Source organism: Pongo pygmaeus, chromosome 6, assembly GCF_028885625.2.
Source record: "Pongo pygmaeus isolate AG05252 chromosome 6, NHGRI_mPonPyg2-v2.0_pri, whole genome shotgun sequence".
Lineage (NCBI taxonomy): Eukaryota > Metazoa > Chordata > Mammalia > Primates > Hominidae > Pongo > Pongo pygmaeus.
This window is the reverse complement of record NC_072379.2, coordinates 57,482,988-57,508,205: the sequence shown is the minus strand read 5'-3', so window position 1 is coordinate 57,508,205 and position 25,218 is coordinate 57,482,988. Positions and strand designations below refer to the sequence as shown.

At 39.1% G+C, this 25,218-nt stretch overlaps 1 protein-coding gene and 1 pseudogene across 1 annotated transcript in view; both read left to right on the top strand.

Annotated features, from left to right (window-relative positions):
* Nucleotides 1–25,218, top strand: part of CHN2 (chimerin 2) — a 317,173-nt gene that overhangs the window by 11,831 nt on the left and 280,124 nt on the right. The window lies entirely within an intron of this gene.
* LOC129040311 (homeobox protein NANOG-like) lies at nucleotides 6,032–7,183 on the top strand (annotated as a pseudogene).

Here is a 25,218-nt window from a genome sequence, read left to right as displayed (position 1 = left end):
CCAGTGCCTAGCACAGTGTCTGGCATGTACGAGCACTCAGTAACTGTCATAGGAGTGCAACTGTAGCCCCTCCCCTCCTTTATCTCTTGTTTGTAAATCAGTTTTGCAAGGACCCTGTCACCAGTTCACATTAGCCACACGCCTTTAGTAACTTTTAGAAAAAATTCTTTTTCCCCTGAGATGGAAAAAACTCTATCGCCCAGGCTGGAGTGCAGTGGCGTGCTCTTGGCTCACTGCAACCTCCGCTTCCTGGGTTCAAGGAATTCTGCCTCAGCCTCCTGAGTAGCTGGGATTACAGGTGCGTGCCACCACACCCGGCTAATTTTTGTATTTTTAGTAGAGACGGGGTTTCACCGTGTTGGCCAGGCTGGTCACAAACTCCTGACCTCGTGATCCATCTGCATTGGCCTCCCAAAGTGCTGGGATTACAAGTGTGAGCCACTGTGCCTGGCCTAGAAATTTTTTTTTAACTTATTTGCACGTACTTGCAACAGGAGACTCTGAGGAGAATCACATGAATTTATCTGAATCTGGAGTTTTTACCTTGATTTGTGGTTCACAAGCACATTTCAGGAGTGAATAGTGAAGACTGAAGAACATAAGTAGTAAAGGTAGAGTTCAACATGGAGAGCCACAGGGAGATTTTCAAAAAGCGATGCTGTATACATGCTATACCAGGGATGAGCCTGGAAAACAGTATGTTAAGTGAAAGAAGTGAAAAACCGCATACTATATGATTCTACACATATGGAACACTCAAGATAGGCAAATCCTAGAGACAGAAAGTAGATGAGTTGCCCCCTGCGGCTGAGAGGTTTGGAGTGAAACGGGGAGTGACTGCTAATAGGTATGAGTTCTTTTTGTGGTAATGAAATTGTTCTAAATTTGATTGTGGTAATACTTAATAGTTACACATATCTGTGAATAAACTAAAAGTCATTGAATTGTTTTCTTTTAAACAGGTAAATTGTAGGGTGTGCGATTTATAGCTCAATAAAGCCATTACTTTAAGAAAGCATAGAAATTGATATTGTAAGAAAGAGAAGGTGAATCAGTCATAAGGTGAGCAAACAGAGAAAACAAACCCATAGGTTAAATCCTTCCTAGACAGTACGCTTGCAATCAGATGGGAGGCATTTCAATCCATATTCACTGATAACTTGCTCAACACATGGGGGTGCCCCTTCTCTTCCCCTTTTCATTTCCACATTCATCTTTTTCTGCAGCCAGCCCCTGACCTTCTCAGATAGTTCCATAGAGACTTGCTCTCTAGGGCTGGTTAGCTCAGCCTCCACTAGATAAATGCCTCCCTTCCCCAGTATCCCCGAAAGGCCATGGCACCCTCCTTCTCACTGAAGAATGAGGGAGAGCAGTAGGTCTCCTCTGCTAATGCTGGACAAAGCAATTAGTGCATTTCTTATGACTAGTTAATTAGCTTTTTATCCAGCTTTTTAAACTCTGGGCACAACTTTATGGCCTCAAAGTAGAGTGTGAGTCATCCAGGAAGAAAGTTTCTCTACTGTGCCTGATGCTCCCGAGTATTATTTGTACAGTGATGCGTCTGTGGCTGCCTCCATATGCCCCCACTAGATGGATGCTTGTATAGACGTTTCCAAGGATATCATCTGCTGGCTCTTTTGTTGTTTCTAATCAAAGAACCTACACCCTTTGATCACAACAGATCACAGTATTGTACTATAAAGACTTTGTTACAAAGACTTAAATTTTACACGCTTGTAGCTGTCACAGAGGTTCTGACAGTATTTACTTTTACCTTATACAAGTAAAGGAAAAATGCATTTGATCAGACCACATGGAAAATACGAGTGATTATAAATAGTAAATTTTCTAGAACCATGTATTGTTCACTATAAGGAACCTAGTCAATGAACATTTTTTAATACTTGCTGGTTTTGAGTGCCAGGTTGTTGCAAAAGTCCTCTTCTTCCTCCCAAGTATAGAGAATCCTCTAGGTAGATAAACTTTCTGTTAGTTGGAGGAAGATTGGCCCTGGCATGGAATTAATGAAGCTAAAGACAGACGTCTTTGGGGAACTGAGTCCCTGGGTAGCCACTTTTTGGGCAGGCTTCAGTATCCAATGGCCTGCGTGAATGTATAGGATGGCTGGCTCCCCTTCAAGTTGTTCATGGCCTTTCCTCCTTTTTCCCATAGGACACCTGAGACAAGCACCCCCACAAAATACAAATAAATGCCCCTTCACAGGAGTGTGAAGACAAAGCAAGTACTAGAACTTCTTCCTTAAGGTCTCATTCAGAGTGTTTTCCTGGCAACCCCTAGAGGAAGTGGGCACGGGCTACAGTGGCTCTGTTGTTCTGTGTCCTCCCTCAGGTGAAATCTGGCCACCCTGGGCCCCCTATGACAGCAGCACACGTGAGGATGGTATTATGCCTCGCGCTGGCCTCTGCGGCTCCCCTGACATCTCAGATTTTAGACTTTGCTCCTCCTGCTTTCTAATGTCACAGGCTAAGCCATCTCTAACAAAAGACTCACTGTTCCTGGGACCTGCTGTTCACTCAAACTTTTCTCATGCTAACACCAACACATATAACACATTCACACCTCCTCACATCCTGACCAGACCATTCCAGGATGCAATTATTGTTAAGGGTTAGGACGTTTCACTGCAAATACAGAAAACCCTAAAAAGAAGTGCTGAGGTACCGTGGTTGTAGACACTGCAGTATCTGGCTCTGTCTCCTTCTCTCAGTGCTGCCCTCTTGGTCGGGGGGCCTTGTCCTCAGCCTCACCGTCTTTACAGGGTCAAGATGACAGTAGCAGTCCCCTGGCATCATATCTGAAACAGAGAAGGGGAAATCTCTTCCTCCTGACCCTGTGGAAGATAAGAAAGACTTTCTCAGACACACCTGCCCCACCCCGCCAGCAAAGTTCCCCTTGCCTCATTGGCTACAGCTTTGTCATATGCTTAGGTGTGAACCAATCACTGGCAAGGGAATAGGATTCCCCGGATGTACTTAGTCCAGTTGTGACCACCTTCCTGGAGTGCAGGTGGTCCAGCCTCTCCTGAAGGGGTGAGGAGGCCTGAACAGAACAGGGTTCTGTTAAAGGGGAAGAGGGAACCAAGAACATCCGCCACAATTATGTCATGAATGTCCTCAGCCCTTAGAGTCTCTAAGGCCACCAACAAAACACTGAGAATTCCAAGACACATGGCCTCTCATAGTCAAAAAGCTTATTATAGTCTTAGTTGAGAACCAAGCAATTAGTGCAACTATTCACTTAGTAATAATATCACTCCCTGAAAAAAAAGTTCTGCTAACCTACTACATTAAGATGACTGTAAGACGACTGACAGCTCATATGTTGTTTTCACTTGTTAGTGCTTTATGGTTTGAAGCACTTTGTTTTATGGTTATGAAAAAATATAAATCCATTAATTTAAAACTGGATAGAGTCTTTAGCTCTAATGAGAAGTAGGACAGTGAGGGTTGAAGGTTTTGATTCTTGACAGGCTTTAACATCCCTGCACCTGATGTAAGTTGGAACTATATTATTAGAAAGGCAGGGAATAATAGTAGATGATTCAACCCACTGCCGGTTGCTATGGGAGGGAATTTTTAAGGCTTTCGTTTATGAGAAATAGTGATCATTAGCAGTTCTTTGTTTTTAAAACAGAGATTCCTACAAACGGCCAAGTCCAGTGGAATAAATGTATTGGTGCCTAAGTGGAGAAATAATTTCAGGTTATTCCCAAGGACAAGGGAACAGGCGGAGGGTTTTTGGAGAGCAGATTCCTGTTTTTCATTTTTATGATGGGCCAGGATGTGTAAAGATCACTGGATGAGGGATCATGTGACCTAAGTCTATGGTAGTTCTTTCTCAGCATTTACTTTTTGTGTGTCCAGGGGCAAATTATGTTATCATTTTGTGACTTTGATGCTCATCTGTAGAATTATTAGTTTGGCCCAGATCATCTCTGAGGGTCTTAAAAATTTTATGATTTTTCTGATCTGCCTATTTCCTCTTGCCAATTTATGGTGCCTTGGTGGTCCCCCAAGGGAACAACCCTCTTGTGTGTAAATCAGTTACACTCACATATACACATATTTCAAGTAGCAATTACCAGTGGCATCATTTGTTCCAGGCACCCAGCCTGTAAGACATGAGGACTGTTGGGTGTCTGTGCTGTACTTGCTTTTCAGTCTTCACTCTTAGTAAGCCCAGAGGTAGTCCAAGTATGCTCCAAGGCGGTATCATACAAGCCTTTTGGAATGTGACCTACACTATGAAACTCAGCACGTACACACACAGGCGCACACACACACATCCCCCACACACACTGTGCACACACCCGTACTTCATTCAATATGTACTTATTATTTATCATGTTCTAGATTTTAGAGATACTGCAATGAACAAAACAGACAAAAATTCTGGACCTTGTGGAATTTCTAGATACAGACAGACAATAAACCAAAGGAACTATATATGATTTGTATATATAAATGTGTATCTTTTATAATTATATCTATTAATTTATATGGTATATTAGAGGGTGATAAGTTCTATGGAGAAAAATAAAGCAGAAAGGGAGACAGGAAATGCTGGGGGTAAGGGGGTCTGAGTGTTAAGTTGAGTGGTCAGAGAAGGCTTTACTGAGAAGGTGACACTTGATGGTGAGGGAGCCAGTCATGCAGATATTTGGAGAAAGTACATTCCAGACAGAAGGAACCGCAGCTGCAGAGTCCCGATGCGAAAGTGTACCTGGTGTGTTCCAGGAACAGAAACAAGGCCAGTAGAGTGAGAAAGGGGTAAATAGGACTGGCGGGGAGGAGGAGGCAGATCATGGAGGGCCTCGTAGGCCACCCTAAGGACTTTGGCTTTTACACTGAGATAGGTTGTCCCTGGAGGATTCTAGAAGACAGTGGCATGATCTGACTTAGGCGTTTTTTTTTTTTTTTTTAGACGGAGTCTCACTCTGTTGCCCAGGCTGGAGTGCAGTGGTGCGATCTCGGCTCACTGCAAACTCCGCCTCCCGGGTTCACGCCATTCTCCTGCCTCAGCCTCCTGAGTAGCTGGGACTACAGGCACCTGCCACCATGCCCAGCTAATTTTTTTTTTTTTTTTTTTTTTTTTTAGTAGAGATGGAGTTTCACTGTGTTAGCCGGGGTGGTCTCGATTTCCTGACCTTGTGATCCACCTGCCTCGGCCTCCCAAAGTGCTGGGATTACAGGCGTGAGCCACTGCGCCCGGCCCTGACTGAGGTTTTAACAGATCCATTCTGGCTATTATGTTGAAATTAGACTAAACACAAATGCTGCATGTGGGCATACACACACACACACACAGAGAGAGAGAGAGAGAGAGAGAGAGAGAGAGAGAGAGAGAGAAACAGAAGTTCCACAAAGAGAGTTCATCCTGTTATGTGTGATGTGCTCTGAGACTGTCTTTTCTATTGTATTTATCTTCATTTATCTAAAAACTATCAGGACCCACAAGTTGATTTCAGGATCCACTCTAGAGTGGTGACTGGCACTTTGGAAAACAGATTAGAAATTGGTCTAGAACTCCAAAGATGTAGCAGATTCAGTGAGTCTGCTCAAGGCATGGTTATGGTATACAGAACACCCTATAAGCCCATAGTACTATTTAATAATAATGTTCAAGGAGATTTTGTTAATTTTTTTAACTTGCTACACTGTTGTAGCACTATTTTGTTGAATGATCATTTAAAAGTTTCATCTTTCCCTACATATTCAGTAGGCTTTTATTACAAATGTATATTTTAATAACTTTATTTATAAAGAACATTTCAAATATATTTAAAGTAAAGAGAAAACTATAACGAACCTCTTACCATCCAACTTCAACAATGATCACATCATAGCCTGGTTTCACCTTCACTACATCCCATACCCAGGATCATTTTGAAGCAAATCCCAGGCTTGGCATCATTTCATCTGTAAATATTTCAGATGGTATCTCTAAAAGATAGGGACTCTTTTTTAAAAAAAAGAATACTGGGCTGGACTGAGCTGGTTACCTCCTGTTATTGTGGAGGCAACTCACTTCATCCCAACTTCTTGATACTTTTGCTTCTGGAATTCATATTTCTCTAACATCTTCCAGAAAAGTCTTAAAGCTGCCTTAACCTTTTTTCCAGTCCACCTCTTAATTTTTTTCCTCCTCTTCCTCAATACTAACATGAGTGTGGATCTGGCTTGTCTGCAAAGCTTGCCTTGCTTCGAAGCATCCGACTGTAAATAATCTTCACCTATGCCTGTGATTTGTGGGCCTGAAGAAAACTATCCATCTTTGCAAATATCTTCTGCTGAGATGCCTCACATGGAGACTGTCTCTTCTCTTCTTCCTCCATGAATCTGCTTATTCAGTACAGCCCTGATTCTTCCACCAGTCCCAAAGGCAAACAACCCACTGCTGCAGAGAATAGTGCCCCAAAAAAGGGAGACAAGGTCCCAGTCAAGAAACAGAAGACCAGAACTGTGTTCTCTTCTACTCAGCTGTGTGTACTCAATGATAGATTTCAGAGACAGAAATACCTCAGCCTCCAGCAGATGCAAGAACTCTCTAATATCTGGAACCTCAGCTACAAACAGGTGAAGACCTGGTTCTAGAATCAGAGAATGAAATCTAAGAGGTGGCAGAAAAACAACTGGCCGAAGAATAGCAATGGTGTGACTCGGAAGGCCTCAGCACCTACCTACCCCAGCCACTACTCTTCCTACCACCAGGGATGACTGGTGAACCTGACTGGGAAACTTCCAGTGTGGAGCAACCAGACCTGGAACAATTCATCCTGGAGCAACCAGACCCAGAACATCCAGTCCTGGAGCAACCACTTCTGGAACACTCAGACCTGGAGCAACCAGTCCTGGAACAATCAGACCTGGAACAGTCCCTTCCATAACTGTGGAGAGGAATCTCTATAGTCCTGCATGCAGTTCCAGCCAAATTCATCTACCAGTGACTTGGAGGCTGCCTTGGAAGCTGCTGGGGAAGGCCTTAATGTAATACAGCAGATGACTAGGTATTTTAGTACTCCACAAACCATGGATTTATTCCTAAACTACTCTACAAACATGCAACCTGAAGATGTGTGAAGATGAGTGAAATTGATATTACTCAGTTTCACTCTGGGCAGTGGCTGAATCCTTCCTCTCCCCTCCTCCCCTCCCTGATAGGATTTTTCTTATATGGAAACCACGTGTTCTGGCTTCCATTATGCCTATCCAGTCAATTTGATGGAGGGTAGATTATGGTTAGAGCCTAATCAGAGAGGTTTCTTTCTTTTTTTCCTATTGGATCTTCCTGGAGAAAAGACATTTTAATAACCTTGGCTACTAAGGACAACATGATAGAAGCTCTCTCTGGCTATAGATAAGTAGATCTAATACTAGTTTGAATATCTTCAGGGTTTAGAATCTAACCTCAAGAATAAGAAATACAAGTACAAATTTGTGTGATGAAGGTATATTCCTATTTTTTTGGGATTGGGAGGCTTTACTTATTTTTTAAAAACTATTGAGGTAAAGGGTTAAGCTGTAATATACTTCATTGATTTCCTCACCCTTTTTGGTTCTGTTTTACTATATCCCCTAATTTTTTGGTTACGCTAATCTTTGTAGAAAGAGGTCTTATATTTGCTGCATCATAATGACATTAGTACTACTTTAGTTGATTTAAGTACAAATGAATGAAACAACTATTTTTCCTTTGGTTGATTTTACCCTGATTTCACCTAGTGTTTCAATGAGTAAAAATACAGCTTAAACATAAAAAAAAAAACTGCATTACTGTAATCTTTGTGCATACATTCACACAAGCAATAAGTGCCCTTTTTAGTCTGATCAGCAGTGTCTTTATTCATTAGTCTCAGAAGGGAAACACAGGTGACCTTAATGAAATGAAGCTGTGGTCATGCTTTCTCTTTCCTGATTCCAAAGATGGTGTTTCTGGATGCTGCTAAAGCCGCCTGGTAAAGAAATACTTTCTCATCTTCAAAAATGAGTCAATTCGATCCTATTTCCCTTTTTAAACTTCCATTTATGCTCAAATATGGCCTCTTTTTCTGTGGCTCTTGAATAATTATCGGTAAACACCTAGAGTAAGGCCCTAGGTCTTAGTCATCACGGTACCACCCCAGTGACTTAGCATGGTTCCTGGCACCCAGCAGCAGCCCTCACATTTTGTTAATGTTTTACCTCTTTTCCTGTGCAGGAGCTGGAGTACCCTCTCCCTAGTCCTCTGGCCCATCATTCCCTTTTATCCATATGTTATAACCTCATTAAAATCTGACTTTTCTAGGAAACCTCATCTCTACCAGGATGGATGCCTTTGTGGATCAGTATTGACTCTTTGACAGGAGCCTTCAAGTTAATCTCAACTCTTACAGAATTCCTTCTATTCCGTGAATTTATTACCCTCAGTCAATACTGTAATGCTCATCTTCTTGTGGTATCTTTCCTAATCTTCACCAACAGTTTATTGGCCAGAAACTAATTGATAGGGGCTACATTACTGAAAACTTTGTCATTTCTGAAAATGATTAATAGTCATAATTTCAGATGGAGGTAGGGACATATTTTTACACTTGAATATATGTTATATACGAATCCACCATTGAATGCCTCTTACTTAATTACCCAAATATTTTATCTATGAAACTTGGCAGGGAGATGGCAATATCCTGAACCTTATTTTTCTCATTGTTTCTCTTTCCTCTTTCTCATCTCTCTTTCATAAAATGTGAGTGCAGAGTGGATGCCAGCCACCATGCTTGGCGTTGAGGACATAAATAAATATGTAGCAGTCCATTTGTAACTCTTTATTCAGTCTGTTCTCAGTGGACTGTCACTCCAGGAAGGGAGGGGCCCTTGGGTCACCAGTTACTAGCAGAGAGACTGCCATACCAGAACTTCTTGGAAACTGTTTTTTTTTGGATGAATGACTGAGTAAATGGAGACATGAACTTCACTGTAAAGGAGTTCACAGTCCAAAGTTTGAGAGTGAATCTGGACTCTGTGAAACTCTGCAGAACTTGTGAAGTTATTAACAATTAAATATTTTAGTTCAAACTCTTCCCTTAAATTATTACCCAATCTGAGATTTTTGTGCCCTTTCATAGATGCCAGCAGAAGTTCTGCATGGGGATTCTTACAGTGGCACAGGTACAGCCCCTAGACAGAAAAGAAGCCTGAGGCCGTCCTCTGCATTCGCTGTCCATTTTTCCCAGAGTATGTGGTCCTAGCTACTTGAGGCACTCCCAACTTCTCATTCTTTCGACTTCTGTAAATGTCACAGTCTTGGGAGGCCTCCCAGAGGTCCCCATTAAGGGTCTTATTTAGCCTGGAGCCAGAACTGTAGTTGTAACTCCTTAATACCAGGAAAGCATTTTTTAAAATCAGCACACTCATCTAAGTCTGTTTCCTAAGGTGTTTTCTTCTGAGTTACAATTTTATGTTCTGTGCCAGGAATCATTTACTTCTGGTCCAATAGGAATTAAAAGTACTTGTTGCTATGTCATTCCAAGGGCAAGCATTTGCTTCTGCTGGAAAGTTAGGTCTTTAGTGTGTGAGTATGTGTGAGTGTATGTGTATGTCTTTGTGGGATGTTGCGCATAAGTGTATGTCTGTGTAATAAGGCAGATTCAATTTCTCAGGGAAAGAAAATGTTCCAAGGACCATAACCTATGGGACAAAGTGTTAGCTACTATCTTTTCTTTTGGTTTTAAATTATGCACTCCTCTTCCTTAAGTGACTGAGTCTGAATATGAACGCGTTCTTTTAAAGAGTGGAAATGATATCGTTTAACATTTAAATAGTTATATATAATTAATCTTATTATGTAAGCCAATTTCTTAAAATCCCCAGGTGGAGTTTGTAACTAAGCCTAAGTAATTCTCCAGGTGTAATGACTGGCAAGCTGTAGAGTAGAAATGGCAGAGAAGCAGCTATTGTTGGGAGAGGCTGGAACTTCTCTGTTTTTAGTATATATTTTAGTTGCTGAAGGAGTCCTTGTAGATTTTCCTCAAAATTAAAAAAGCCAGAGGAAGAGGACATTACAATTAATAGCCTGGAAATTCCAATTAATCTCTCAAATAGTGATTAATTTCCAGAGACATGGAGACTCTGCAGTATATCTGAGAGGAAGGAAAAGACAATTAGGGTTGGGGAAATTGGTAGAGGACGCTTGGGTAGGTGGAAATCCCACCAGGATTGAAGACTGCACTAGGATTGAGATAATTGACAAGGTTGGAAGCTTGCCAAAAACTGTATCAAGTGCTGTCTCTTCCTAATGGGCAAATGTGCCCATTTTGAAACCCACTGGCCATATTTCCTAAAACTGTCTATTATCACTTTGTGGAAATGTTCAAATAAAATCTGTTATCAAATTACATTTCTTTCTTTGTCACTTTTTAGCTTATCATTCCGCCAAGGTTTTGGCCCCTGCCCTTCTTCCTGCTTCTTGCCTCCTTGAGGCTGAGCTCTTCTCTCTCCCCAGCCTCTCAGTGAGCTGGTTCAGGTCTGTGTTGGTTTAAGATAGTGAATGCTTTAAATTTAAGGTAGTGGAAACCACTGATCTAGCCTGGAAATCACAAGGACCAATTGATTTATCAATTTTTCTTCTATAAAGGTAAAATAATACCATGGCAATTTTTTAGTGCAGATTATTGAGGCTCAGATGAATCAGAATGAAGGGGAAATTAACTGGCTATACTTATGAAATGCGAATGCTATATTTGCATTGTTGGATGGATTCAGTCTTAAGCAGTTCGGAACTTATTTGTATGTATCTGAGGTTTTAACTACATGGTAATGAAGATGGTGTTAAGCTTTTACAGGAGCACGGCTTTTGATCTGCTCTTTCTCCCCAGCGTACTAACAGTACTTATTAGGAGGAAAAACCTCCAGAGAGTCACAATAAATATCATAGTCCTTTGAACATCTAAATATATGCAGCATTTTACAGAAATAATGTAAGCGAACTAACCGTTCGTGGTCAGCTGGAAAACTTAACTTTCAGAGGGATTTGACCAGCTATACTGACCTAGAAAACGAAATAAGCAGTTTGGAAAATCTGGTTTGTGCATATAATTATTTTTATATTATCTCAGGCTGTGCCTTGCAATGAGTAAACCACAGTAGTTATCTGACCTATTGCTCTACCACTGCCATTGCTTCAACACAGTAATTATGTAAGACTCAGCATGTTTTTAACTAACTAAATGCATGCGGGACATTCCTTAGCTTCAGCAGCCTATCTGGGGACTACTCAAGGGCTCTTTATCAGTCTTTCAGTTTGAATGGAAAAGAGACCGTAAAATCATGACCTGCGTTAAAATGTGTAGACTGGGAGGGCCATTGTGGAAATATTTAGTACAAGCACTTAGCACTTTTGTTAGCTGAAAATGTCCTGAAGTTTATGACATATCAAATATTTCTAATTAAAATAGAAAATTAATCTTCATGATGAAAGAATCCTAACAGTGCTTTTTATATGAATACAAATATTTAGTTGGGATATAGGTTATAGGATGTCTTTAAGGCCCTAAAGCCCTTTGGGTTTACTGTTTTTCATTCTAGTTCTTCCTTTAATAGCTCGGAGCAAATAAAAGTGATTTCCTTTAGACTGTGCACATGCTCCTAAGGATATCTGAATAAAAGATACGTATCTGATAATTTGCCATCTCAGCATCATCCCTTGGGCAGCAGGTTGGAAGGAATAGTTTAATCTGAATGTGAACTAATGCTTATGCGCAAAGACGTGTATGTCTCTTCCTGGATTTGAAGGAACTGACAGTAGAGCAGTTTAACCAGGATTCCCTAGATGGCTTATCATCCTGATGAGCTAGCATTGCAATCAGAAGACATTCACTTTTGCTTAAAACATGAAATTGGTAGAGTTCAGATATTAATAAAACTAGTTTTAGCCTGTAGTTTTAACCCTTTTCATCTTACATTTAAAAAAAAAAAGACACTTAAAAGGAAACAATGAATTGGAACTAATTACAAAGCTCTAAAGGGCCCTGGGTGATGTTAGTCTCCTTAGGGATTGTGATGTCCCCTCCCACCTGTCTCTCAACCCTGACCTTCCACCCCCTCACTCACCAGCATGACTCTCTTTCCTTCTTACCTGTAACCATAAATACCAGACAGCCAAAGTCATGCCTCGTGAAGGTAGGCGTGTGGAGTGGTGGAATCATACAATATCTGTGTTAAAAGGTTATATCCTAGTAAGATAAGCATTTGGACTATAAACTAGTTCAACCATTGTGGAGGTCAGTGTGGCGATTCCTCAGGGATCTAGAACTAGAAATACCATTTGACCCAGCCATCCCATTACTGGGTATATACCCAAAGGATTATAAATCATGCTGCTATAAAGACACATGCACACGTATGTTTATAGTGGCACTATTCACAATAGCAAAGACTTGGAACCAACCTAAATGTCCAACAACGATAGACTGGATTAAGAAAATGTGGCACATATACACCATGGAATACTATGCAGCCATAAAAAAGGATGAGTTCATGTCCTTTGTAGGGACATGGATGAAACTGGACACCGTCATTCTCAGCAAACTATCACAAGGACAAAAAACCAAACATCACATGTTCTCACTTATAGGTGGGAACTGAACAATGAGAACACGTGGACACAGGAAGGGGAACATCACACACCGGGGACTGTTGTGAGGTGGGGGGAGGGGGGAGGGATAGCATTAGGAGATATACCTAATGCTAAATGATGAGTTAATGGGTGCAGCACACCAACATGGCACATGTATACATATGTAACAAACCTGCACATTGTGCGCATGTACCCTAAAACTTAAAGTATAATAATAATGATATAATTTTAAAAAAAAGAAAAAAAAAGTTAGGTTCTAATACAGACAAGAAGTTTAGGCTGTCTGTAATGCGGGCAGGCTCTGTCAGAGACTGATCCAGTGCTTATTATAAATCCTGAATCATGAGGAATGGGTTTTGAAAACACAGTGGCCCGGGCCACATTCAGACCTGAAAAAGTGGACTCTTCTAGAGCTAAGGCCAAATTATACTCATGTGTAGTCAAGGTAATGAAAGAAACACTCACTGTTTCCCACCACTGTGTAGGAAGCTGCTTAGAAACGTTGTTTAGGAAAGGTTAAAATTACTAATTTAAAGAGGACTGAAATAAGTCAAAGGTGTATTTTACAATCTTTAGGGTAATCATTAAAATAATAATACAAGAAGCTCAATTAAAATGCTAATAAGGGAGAAAAAATATTTTAAAAAACACTTGATTGACTAAAAAGAAAGTGAAAAGAAGAAATACAGGAACAAAGAATAGGTGTGATAAATGGAAAACAAATTAAGATGGTAGACTTATAAGAAACCATATCAGTAAATATATCAGATATAAGTGGTTTCAACATTCCTATTAAAAGATTGCCAGACTGGATACAGATAACCAATTGTAGTAAGTTTAAATCTAGTAGGTTTTAAGATACTTTACTAAGTTTAAAATTTAAGATATACTATGTGGACTGAGAAAGATTGAAAGTAAAATGTTAGAAATATATATATCATACATAAATTAACTAAAAGAAAGCTATAATCATATTAATATCAGACAAAGTAGACTTTAATGCAAAAATTATCATGAGAGATAAAGAGGGATATTTGTTAATGATAAAAGGAAGTTGGCCGGGCGCGGTGGCTCATGCCTGTAATCCCAGCACTTTAGGAGGCTGAGGTGGGCGGATCACGAGATCAGGAGATCGAGATCATCCTGGCTAACACAGTGAAACCCTGTCTCTACTAAAAATACAAAAAATTAGCTGGGCATGGTGGCACACGCCTATAGTCCCAGCTACTCGGGAGGCTGAGGCAGGAGAATCACTTGAACCCAGGAGGTGGAGGTTGCAGTGAGCTGAGATTGCGCCATTGCACCCCAGCCTGGGTGACAGAGCAAGACTCTGTCTCAAAAAATAAAAAAAATTAAAAAAAAGGAAAAGTTGAAAATAAATGATTCAAACCTCCAACTCAAGAAACTAGAAAATAATCAGCAAATTAAACCCAAAGATGGTAATTGCTTGAACCGGGGAGGCGGAGGTTGCAGTGAGCCAAGATCATGCCACTGCACTCCAGCCTGAGCCACAGAAGGAGACCCTGTCTTAAAAAAAAAAAAAAAAAAAAAAGAGAGAGAGCGAGAAAAAAAAGCAAAAATAAGCAGAAATTATATAAGGAGGAAATGATACATAATATTTGAAAATTAACAAAAACAACTGTGGCTTTTTTTGACAAGATTAGTATAATTGATACATCTCTAGCAAACCAATCAAGGAAAAAAGAAGAGAAAATACAATGAATTTCAGAAAAAAACAAGGGGATCACCACTGCATGTCATAGAGATCAAAAAGATAATAAGATAGTATGATCAATTTTATGTCAATAAATTTGACAACTTAGAGAAATTTGACAACTTTCTTTAAAAACACAACTTACCAAAATGGACATAAGAAGAAATTTAAAATCTGAAAAATCCTAAATTTATTATTTAAATTGAAGCAACAATTAAATGCCTTCCCCTAAACTTAATTTCAGACCAATATTGCTTTAGTAAATTCTTCCAAATGTTTAAGGAAGAAATAATGCCAATCTTACACAAACTCTTATAGAAAATAGAAAAAGATGAAACATTTCTTAAATCACGTGTGAAATCAGCCTAAGTCTGACAAGAACTTACTAGTAAAGAAAATCACCACCCAGTATCTTTCATGAATCTTAAAATATTTGTTTAGCAAGTCAAACAAGTCAAGTTCAGGGATATGTAAAAGAATATGTCATGATCAAATGGGATTTTTTCCAGGAATCCGTGGTTGATTTAACATTTAAAAACCAATCAAAGCCTCATTAAAAGAATCAAAGAGGAAAATTATGTAATTATTTCAGTAGAGAAGACTAATTTGATTCAACACTTGGTTATAATAAAAATTCTCCAAAAACTAATAGAAGGCAATTTCTTTGATGTTATGTAACTGCATACTTAATGATAAAGTAATAAATGATTTCTCCGAGTTTGGGAACAAGAAAAGATCACCAATTGGCAATTCTAGCCAATGCAATAAGCCAAGAAAAAATTGTCATGAAGGTTGAAAAGAATGAAGTAAACTGTTTTCCACAAATGATGTAATTATATACATAGGAAATATAAAATTATTGAAAATAATGTGACTTTAACAAGAATGCTGGATGCAAGGTCAGTGTAAAAAAAATCAAGTCTCTTTATACTAGCAATAAATAATTCAAAAATGAAATTTTAAACCATAATTTATAGTAATGTTAAAAAATCAAGAACCTAGTAGTAAATCTTTTTTTTTCCTTCAACTTTTGTTTTAAGTTCCGGGATGTATGTGTAGGATGTGCAGGTTTGTTACATAGGTAAACATGTGCCATGGTGGTTTGCTGCACAGATCAACCCACCACCTAGGTATTAAGCCCAGTATTCGTTAGCTGTTCTTCCTGATGCTCTCCCTTCCTCGACCCCCAACAGACCCCAGTGTGTTGTTCCCCGCATATGGCCATGTGTTCTCATTGTTCAGCTCCTATTTAAAAGTGAGAACATGGGGTGTTTGGTTTTCTGTTCCTGCATTCGTTTGCTGAGGAAAACAGCTTCCAGCTCCATTCATGTCCCTGCAGAGGACATGATCTCATTCCTTTTTATGGTTGCATAGTATTCCATGGTGTATATATACCACATTTTCTTTATCCAGTCTATCATTGATGGGCGTTTGGGTTGATTCCATGTCTTTGCTGTTGTGAATAGTGCTGCAGTGAACATACACATGCATGTATCTTTATCATAGAATGATTTATATTCTTTTGGACGTATACCCAGTAATGGAATTGCTGGGTCAAATGGTATTTCTGCTTCTAGATCTTTAAAATCAATGTGCAAAAATTGCTTGCATTTCTATACACCAATAACAGGCAAACAGAAAGCCAAATCATGAGGGATCTCCCATTCACAATTGCTACGAAAAGAATAAAATACCTAGGAATACAACTAACAAGGGAAGTGAAAGACCTCTTCAAGGAGAACTACAAACCACTGCTCAAGGAAATCTGAGAGGACACAAACAAATGGAAAAAGATTACATGCTCATGGATAGCAAGAATCAATACCATGAAAATGACCATACTGCCCAAAGTAACTTATAGATTCAGTGCTATTCCCATTAAGCTACCATTGGCATTCTTCACAGAATTAGAAAAAAAATTTAAAAATTAATATGGAACCAAAAAAGAGGCTTGAATAGCCAAGACAATCCTAAGCAAAAAGAACAAAGTGGGAGGCATCATGCTACCTGACTTCAAACTACACTACAAGGCTACAGTAACCAAAACAGCATGGTACTGGTACAAAAACAGACACACAGAGCAATGGAATAGAATAGAGAACTCACAGATAAGAAACAATAAATCTAATGAGAGATGTTCAAAACCTTTACAATGAAAACTGCAAAATATATTGAGAGAAACTGAAGATTTTTTAAATAAATGGAGTGATATAATCATGTGTCTGGATTAGATGATTGTAAAGATACAGTTTCCCCTAGTTTGATTAATAGATTCAATGCAATCCCAATAAAAATCAGTTAATTTTTGTGAAAATTATCAGGCTGGTTCAAAAATTTAAGTGGAAATACAAAGCACCAAGAATAACTGAAGCAATACTAACTAAAGAAGAAAAAACATGGAGAACTTATGTTGTTAGATATTAAGACTTATTATAAAGCTGCAGTAATTAAGATAGTATGATATTGGCTCAAGGATACAGGAATAGAGCAAAGGAATAGAATAGAGTTCAATAGTAATGGTTACAGATATATGCATATTCTGACAAAGTACTTGTATCCAGAATATGTCAAGAATCTTACACAGCAGTTGGAAAAGTACACTCAACCCAATTAAAATTTGGGCAAATACTTGAAAAAGCTTTCAGAGAAGAGAATATCACAATTTACTGTAAACATAAAAAGATGCTCAACACTATTAGTCATGAGAGAAATGCAAATAAAAATAACAATGCTATATTGCCACCCACCCACCAGAATTGCTAAAACGTAAAAGACTGACAGTGTCAAGCTATTATCACAGATTTTTGGTGACCTGGAGAAAATAATTCACTCTGTCTGCTCTGTCCTTATGGTTCAAACCCTATATGATCAGGTCTTCTTCCAATTTTTGGCAGTGGCATCTCAAACCCCTCTCATTTAGTCTTGCCTTGTGTCCACAGCCTTCTCATACCATCCGGGTAGATGTAGCTAATATACTCAGGTCTTCCAATGAAACACTAATTATCACCACTCCCCATATTAATCACTATGCTGACTTCATAGCTGTAAATTAATTTTGCCTGTTTTTGAATTTTATATGCATGGAATCATAGAAGATTTACCTATGTACACTTTCATATTTGGGTTATTTTACTCAACATCCATATATTGAGATTTATCTATATATTATGTCTACTTGTGGTTCATTCTTTTTTATTGCTGTAGGGGATTCCAATTTCTATAAATTTAATTGTATACACTTACTAATTCTGTGATTGATAGACTCTTGGGTTGCTTCCAATTTGGGATTATTACAAAAAATATAGCTATGAATATTCTTATATATGCACATATGCACAGATTTCTGTTATATACACATGGAATTGCTAGGTCATGAGGTACATACAATATATTCAGCTTTACACAATACTACCCAACAGGTTTCTAAAGTGCTTTCACTAGTTTGCCCTTCCACTAGCAGTGAACGAAAATTTTAGTTGTGATGTATTGACACCATACCCATGCACCATTTCTTATTGACTTAAAACTCTTAAAATTCTTTTGACTTGGCTCTCTAAAACCCTATAGGCAGTAAAATTCAAATCTTTTCTGTTTCAAGAACAGGAAGCCTTTCATCAAGGGAAAGGTGGGCCAGACTGTTGAAAACACTGCAGGAGTAGCAGCAGCAAATGAACATGGTGGGAAGGACTGTTGCAGCTGATGTTCTAAAATTGGAACATTCTAAGGGCTGTTTCTGAAACACGAACAATTAGGTGGGATTGCTGTCCAAATTAAGAAGCCCTTACTTCTTAATCATTAATGTAGTTCTTTTTTCCTCCAGAAATGTTCCAATTATGAAAAATTATGAAACAGTTTGTGATTAAGTGATACTCTGTGTAAACACAGTAAATATAACTGAAAAGGATAGACTTTTAGGCCATGGTCAGGTACTGTTAAATTTTAATTAAGTTATATTCATAACTAAGTAACATTAAGTTATAGTGAGAAGGAACTTCACAGTACAAACATTTTTTTCTATGTGTGTGTTGAATGCTCAGAGCTTATTTCTAAATCCTGCTTGGTTTAAGGAAAGATTACAGGAGAGAAATTCAGAAGCTAAAGGTTCAGGGGCCATTTCTGCCATTACTAACTGTGTGACCCTAGTAACTTAATATCTTTGTCTCAGTTTTAAGTATCTGCAGAAATTATGGAAGGTTATATCTTCTCTGTTTACCAAAGAGATTATTGTGAGGAACAATTGAAATGGCCTATAACAGCTGATCCATATGGGGATTTAAAGTTAAAGAATTTTCCACCATGTTTTCATTTCTATATTTAAAATAATCTTATAGTTGCTTAAGTGCTATTCAAGCATAAGTTATATTTTTTATATGTTAAATCACCAGATAATCTTATTTGTTATATGCCTTATGCCATAAACAGAGCCCAGCATAGTGCTGTCTGTATTTTTCTCATTGTTCTTTACCTTAGTAGAAAGGAATGGAGAGAATGATTCATAATGAGTAAAACACATATCATCTCTGGAGAGAGAAAATAAGGATAAAGGCAGATTTCCATTCAGGAGAATTTATTTGGGCTTTGGAAGTAATTTAAAATGGCTATTCCCTGTGTTGGCAATTTGTAGCCTGCCTGAGTTGACACCTCCATTTTCAATCACAGCAAGATTGCTTTTAGTTGCAGGCAATTGCTAAAGCCAGAGATCTGAAATGGAGCCCTTTTCAAACTCCTTATAGATTTAAAACAGATAGAATATGAATGTAATTTTGTCTCCTGATTGTCATCAAATACTTCACACGAATAATTTAAATTAGTCCATAATTTGCCTAAATCAAGAGGAGGAAAGCATGGCCTAATCATAACATTGTCCTGTTGTACCTGGACATAGAGAATTAGCCTGGAAAGATTTGTTGCTACCAAATCTGCAAACTTTATTGTAGAGTAGTTGTTTGGGCTCATATATGTACAGGCTCTAAAAGAAACAATAGCAAACGATATCATATACAGTGATGAAGTTCCCTGATCAGCCCACCAAAACCAATATATGAAAAACTGTGTGCAAGTGTGTGTGCCTGAGCGCCTTCTGACTATCCATTTCAACAAAGATGTGTATATGCATGTTTGGAGCATTATCTCCAAATATTTGTTTTGCAAAACTGAGTTTGATTGTATAGGACATTAGTGCTGTAGTTTAGCATCGCTCTTGGTTTCCTATCCTGGTTTTACAGGATATGGAAAATCTAATCCAGAAGTAGAACAAAGCTGATAATCCTTGCTACGTTATGAAGGTGCAAGGAGACTGGAGCTAATCACCTGCTGTGAGCGCTTTGAGACCCTTTTTTGAGGAATCACCACTAATCACACTGGAAAAGACGCCTTGCCTCACGTTGAGGGGACAGTTACTATTGAAAGGGTGTTAGTCGCTGAGCATTACTGTAGTTAAAACATTATTCTGAGACATATCCTACAAGCCACAGGATTAGGCGTTTATTAATAAAACTCCCCAAATGGTATTTGCAATGTGTCATTCTACTTGAGAAGATAAATAGGATAGAATTAAACTAACACAGAAAGATTACTTATCTTATAATTAAGAACATTGTACAAGAATGAATTTTGAATTTATAACAATTTCTGGGCTGGCAAGGGAGATGTATTAAATAACCTTTCTTCTTAAAAAATATCTTTTGAGACATAAATTCTCTGTGGGGAAAAAACACAGAACAATGAGCTGTCTTTTCTCAATTGATTGCCTGTAGTGTTACAAATACTTTGAAAAATGAAGGGAAATTTAACATTTTAAAATGATCTTTCAGAAATCTATTATTATGAGTGGGGAAAAATGAACAAAAGTCCTTAAGTATTTAGACTTTTTGAAAACTTCCATGATGTAAACTAGGTAATACTGGGGATAGCCCAGCCCACAGAGTGCAGCAGCGTGAAACACAAACAAGAATCACTGATTTTTTATAGTCAGCTGACAAACAGCACATCTAATTTTTTTTAAATAGAAAAATAAACAATATTTCCTGCCATGAAGACAGTTACTGTCTTAATTCCTTCTTGGAAACTTCACAGAGCTTTATCCTATTTATTTTCAGTGCACAGTAACCACCAGCATCAGTTTGCGTCTGTGTATTTTAAGAGCATGGCTAAAATGTCATATGCTGTTACATATATAGCAACGTAGGGCGTGGAACACTCACTCAATATAAAAATATCAAAATCAAAATCCATTTATACAATCAGAGTCAAATTTATATCAATTTGCCTATGCTATGACTTTTTGAATTTCCTCTGGAATTATCCTGGTGATCCTAATTTTGCTCTTAATGTCTTCCATGTATGCCCCAAATAATTAACATAACGAAGATAATTTTATTGTAAGATTTTTTGATAACTTATTTTTGTCTTTGTTTTCCCCTGGAATGAGTGTCCTTAACCTAGTCCTTAAGTGTCCCATCTACAAAATGGAGAATGAAGAAGGCTGCCAACACTGTGACATATGTAGAAGGCATTCGTGTTTTCAGAATGGAGTTGTAATGAATACATACACACAGTTCCTGTCACTGCTGTGCACATGAGGGTGTCATAAATGGTCCCTGACCTCAAGACATTAGACCTATGGCAATATGGGACATGATGCTGTCATTTTGTTAGACTATTCTAGGACTATTCTACTTCAGTGTCTCATGTAGCATTACTGCAGACTATGTGTTTCAGCAGAGTTCATGGATCTTGTTTTCCCAATAGCTCCCACTGTAACAGTGGTGCACCCCGCTGGCAGCAGGCAGCTTCTTGAGAAGATGTCTCCATGCCTTGCTGGGCACTGCAGCCTACATTAAACTATCCAGATTCCATTTTCATATTTTTCTGACTTAGAGTCACTTTCCCAACTCAGTGATCTCCTTTCTGTCATCAGCATCCTGTACATCAATAAATTATTCCTTGTTCTAGAGGGGTGGACGTACTGAGTTCCTGTTAAAGGTTTGTCTGCTGTCTAGAACTACTCCTTCTCATGGTAAAAGCCCCTGATTTTCTTATGGTGCCCACTTTATCATAAGTCCATATAGGTCTGCAGCTTCCTGGGGTGGCTCATGACCAGCGTCGCCCAGAACCTCAGGGATTGGGACAGAAAGGGAAGATGACCTCATTGGAATTATTGGCCGTTGCTCTAGCTTTTGCTTGCTAAATTTGAACCGTAGTCATTTTGCTGTCACCTGCCTGGGATCTGAGATAGACCACATACCTGTGGAGGCAGAGCTGAGAGATGGAGAATGGAATTCTGATTTTCTTTGTTGGAACCTGAATCCAGTAGTGGTTGAAGTTCTATTCCTGGCCTTTTGACTTCCTCAGCACTTTTCCCTCCCCTCTTTAGCTTAAGCCAATTGGAATTGGTGCTTCTGTCATCTGTCACTTGGAGTAGAACAACCCAAGTGATACACACCAAGTATCTGTAGTCCAAGTTCAAAAGAATTTCACTCTTTCGTTGTTTTAGCCTGGGTTTCCCATTAATAAATCAAGATTGAAAAATCTTCCTTCATTCATGGATGCTGGCATCCAACAAGCTTATTGTTAAGTTAAAGGCTTCAGATTGTATGACATTCTCAGCCCTATGTATTTTCTGAGTTCTAAACATGATATCAAGTTACCTTAAAATCCAGATATCTACAAGTCATTGCTTCTAATTAACATAGAAGCTACCTTAAAAAAAAACCTGTACACACACTAATATATATATATATACACACACACACACACGTGTGTGTGTGTGTTTGTGTGTATGTGGAGAGAGAGAGACAGAGAGAGAGTCATGTGTCACACCATGATGTTTCCGTCATCGACAGACTGCATATACTACAGTGATTCCATGAGATTATAATGCAGTATTTTTACTATACCTTTCCCACGTTTAGATACACAAATACTTTTCATTGTGCTGTAATTGCCTACAGTATTCAGTATAGTACCATGCTGTACAGGTTTGTAGCCTAGGAGCAATAGGCTCCAGCATACACTGTCTAGGTTTGTGTAAGCACATGCTATGATGTTCGCACAACGTGAACTTCCCTCACAGTGAATTTTTCAGAACATACCCTATTAGTTAAGCCACACATGACTGTATACATATACACACATATACACATATTTATATGTGAATGTGTAATATGAATATGCATAATAAACATATATGTGTGTGTATTACATCTTTAAAGTGACTAGACCAGCAATATGTGATTCCTTTCACTCGTTAGCCAAAACAAATAAACAAAACACAAAACCTCATTGGGCAATATTGGGAAATAAATACATCAAGGGCAGAGAATTTGATGTGATCAAAGTCCAAGGTGCTTTGGCTGCAGGCACAGTAGTAAGGGGGGCTGTTTGTCTCCTTTGACCCCAAGGTTTCAAGTAGGCCAATCCACCCACATGCCCTGGGGCAGGGTGCCAAAAAAAAATGGGCCTCTGGCGCTGCACCGCCCTCCTTCCTGAGCTCTGCTTTCACGCCCACTCTTCCTTTTGCTCCCACTCTGCTCCAGTCGGGCATGATTTCTGAGCGGAGTGACATGCTCTCCTTTCTGGTCCATGGATTCAGGGATGGACTCGATTGCCAGCTTTCACCCTGAAAGCTCTCTGGAGTGGTTTGCCCAGCTGTGGCCGCCTCACCTGGACTGACCAGCTCCTTCCTGCTCTTGACCTCCTTCTTGCAAGAAGGGTGTTGTTTCAATGTGCTTTGCAAGAGTGGGGTGGGATGAGGAAGAAGGATGAGATAAAAGAGTGACAAAAGAGTAGCAGCTAGAAAAAGGACAAAGGTAGTGTCTACCCACACATGTCTTTACCTTATCTAAAAATACTTCCCATTGGCAGGCAGGATGAAGAAGCTGAGCAGATGGCATATGCTTCCTAGTGCACCAGATTGTAATATTATACACTTGGATTACAAAGTCTGGATATCACAGCTATAAACATATGTAAACATTTTTATGTTTTGCTAAAAAGGAAAAAAAAATCACTGATGATGTATTATCCTAATGAGCTGATTACGAAGATTTACTAATATATTTCCAAGATCTAGATAGAAAGAATGGCACTGGCTCCAGTGACATACCATTCAGATTCAGTAGCATACTGGTATTTTTCATTTTCATTTGGTTTATCACCATTTGCTACAGCTGTGTTTTGCAGATTAGAATCCTAGGACTAGAAAGAACCTTTAGATGAAGAATTGGAAAACGAAGGCCTACCAGCCAAATCCAGCCTGACACCTTTTACTGTAAATAAAGTTTCACTGGAGCTGGGCGTGGTGGCTCATGCCTGTAATATTAACTCTTCCAGAGGGCGGGAAGATTGTTTGAGCCCAGGGGTTCAAGACCAGCCTGGGCAACATAGGGAGACCCCATCTCTACAAAAGTACAAAAATTAGCTGGGCATGGTGGCACGTGCCTGTAGTATCAGCTACTTGGGAAGCTGAGGTAGGTGGATTGCTCAAGTCCAGGAGGTCAAGGCTGCAGTGAGCTGAGATCACACCACTGCACTCCAGCCTGGGAGACAGAGGGAGACCCTGTCTCAAAAATAAATAAATAAATAAATAAATAAATAAAAAGTTTTATTGGAATCCAACCATGCCCGTTTGTTTAGGTATTGTCGATGGCTGCTTTCCCACTACCCTAGCAGAGATGAATACTTGTGATAGTGACTGTGTGGCCTGGAAAGTGTAAAGTATTCACTCTCTGGCCCTTTAGAGAAAAAATTGCCAAATTTGCTTTAGAAGGCTATCTAAGATCATTTGGCTGTTTTCTGGAATGCTTGTATTTTGTTGCCTCAGAAAAGTGTTTGCCTAGTTAAGATTTCTAGGGACGCACATGGTATTGTCTTATATCCCAATTCTTACTAAACAAAAATTCGTTGTAAAAATAACTTACCTAACTCTTTTGTAAAATAGTGTAAACCCAATTCCTCTTTCTTTTTTTTTTTGAGACAGAGTCTCGCTGTGTCTCCCAGGCTGGAGTGCAGGGGCGTGATCTCAGCTCACTGCAGCCTGTGCCTCCCGGGCTCAAGTGATTCTCATGCCTCAGCCTCCCGAGTAGCTGGGACTACAGGCATGTGCCACCACGCCCGGCTAAATTTTGTACTTTTAGTAGAGATGGAGTTTCACCGCGCTGGCCAGGCTAGTCTCGAACTCCTGTCCTTAAGTGATCTGCCCGCTTCAGCCTCCCAAAGTGCTGGGATTACAGGCGTGAGCCACCGTGCCAGGCCTCCTCTTTCTTAAAAATAAAAACAAATCTTTAATTCAATTGTTTTTATTTCAGCTGCTCAATGAAAGATTTTTACATATTTAAAGATGATCAAATGGTCTGATTTTTCTCTTTTTTTCTCCACAAAATATCCATCCCTGTTTAACATTCCCAAATCTTGAAATATTTTTTTGTGTCCCATCTACAAAACCTTTTTCATTTCCTGTAGTGACAATTCTTTATTTACTCAGGTCTAGACATTGTACTCTAATATTTACCTATTATAAAGTGCATCCAGGTGTATAATCAGTTTGCATCTTAAAATACCTTATGGTGCCAGCAAGCATTTTTATTAGGCCCGTTTTGCAGATGTGGTACAGCAAGGTTACTTGTCGGGTCTGTGATCACACAGCCAGGAATTCTTAAACCTTTTTTCCAGCATACCAGACTGCATTGTGATGAGCCTGGCAGGAGGACACGGAACAGTTCCAATAAGATATATGGCATGTGTCTGACCCAGTACTGTGCTTGCTTTGGGGAAAAATATTCTGTACATCACTGTGTATCTGCTGGCTTAATTTCGGCTCAAAGTTGCACAAGGAGCCAGTGTGACCTTGGTACTTGGTCCACTATTTAAAT